Source organism: Micropterus salmoides, unplaced genomic scaffold, assembly GCF_014851395.1.
Source record: "Micropterus salmoides isolate LMB-PRFRI ecotype aquatic unplaced genomic scaffold, ASM1485139v1 Ms_hic_scaffold_3944, whole genome shotgun sequence".
Lineage (NCBI taxonomy): Eukaryota > Metazoa > Chordata > Actinopteri > Centrarchiformes > Centrarchidae > Micropterus > Micropterus salmoides.
Genome location: NW_024043311.1, coordinates 11,692 through 12,580, shown reverse-complemented (window position 1 = coordinate 12,580; position 889 = coordinate 11,692). Strand labels below are relative to the sequence as shown.

Below are 889 nucleotides of genomic sequence, written 5' to 3'. Positions count from 1 at the left end.
CTAATCAATAGGAAGACACAGAGCAATATGAGAGCCAGAAAAATGGCAGTGATTGATCCAGCAGCTGCTGATTTCATTGAGCCTGGGAAACAGTACAAAACAAAGGCAGTGTAAAAGCCCTGTGCCAATATATTAGTGGTCCTTCATGCTTGGACAATATCTTATTGTGTGTCTGATTATTTTGCTGGAGAGGAGAATAAAGGAATGTATGCACCCCAGGTTAAAGAATAATGATCAATTAATGATTGACTTTGTAGTCAAATATCAAATCTTTGGCCATATGTCTTGGACTCTTGAGCACAGCTGTTAACCTTGTGGCGAAGTAGATCACCTGATGATAGAGCCTGCAGGACAGACTTTGCAGAGAAATTATGTGGAAGTGAACGGGTGTGTATGAAAGTTAATAATTTACCTGCCACAACAGTCAGATGTAAGGTGGAGTTATGACGTCCTCTTCTGTTCTGGGCTTCACAGTAATAATTCCCACTGTGTTCAGCTCTGAAGTCAGTGATGGTGAAGTTCTGTCCTGATGCTTTTGGTGAGTCTTCATTCTCCTTGTACCAGGTATAATTAGCTGCTGGGTTAGCATCACTGCTGCATGTCAGAGTCACTGAACTGCCCTCCACTATCTCACCAGAGGAATTCACAGAAACAGTCTTTGGAGCATCTGGAGGAAAACATGTATAGACAAAGTGTCACCTACTGGGAGGGGCTACAAAGAGGAACATTAATAACACATAATGCATCAGGAGGTGTTGTAATTCATCTGATGCTCCACTTGATAAACTGTGCTGCATGTTCTCAACATGGTAGTGGAGAAACCATGCTTGTTATATGAGAATGTTATATTTAGCCACGTGTTACATCTGCGTTAGCTCGCCTGCCTCTT

At 42.1% G+C, this 889-nt stretch overlaps 1 long non-coding RNA gene across 1 annotated transcript; it reads right to left on the bottom strand.

Moving 5' to 3' along the window:
* Positions 1–477, bottom strand: LOC119885208. Its single transcript, XR_005441211.1, has 2 exons — positions 413–477; positions 1–82 (listed from the first exon to the last, which is right to left on the bottom strand). It is a non-coding gene; the product is annotated as an uncharacterized LOC119885208 (long non-coding RNA).
* Between the last annotated feature and the right edge of the window lie 412 nt (positions 478–889).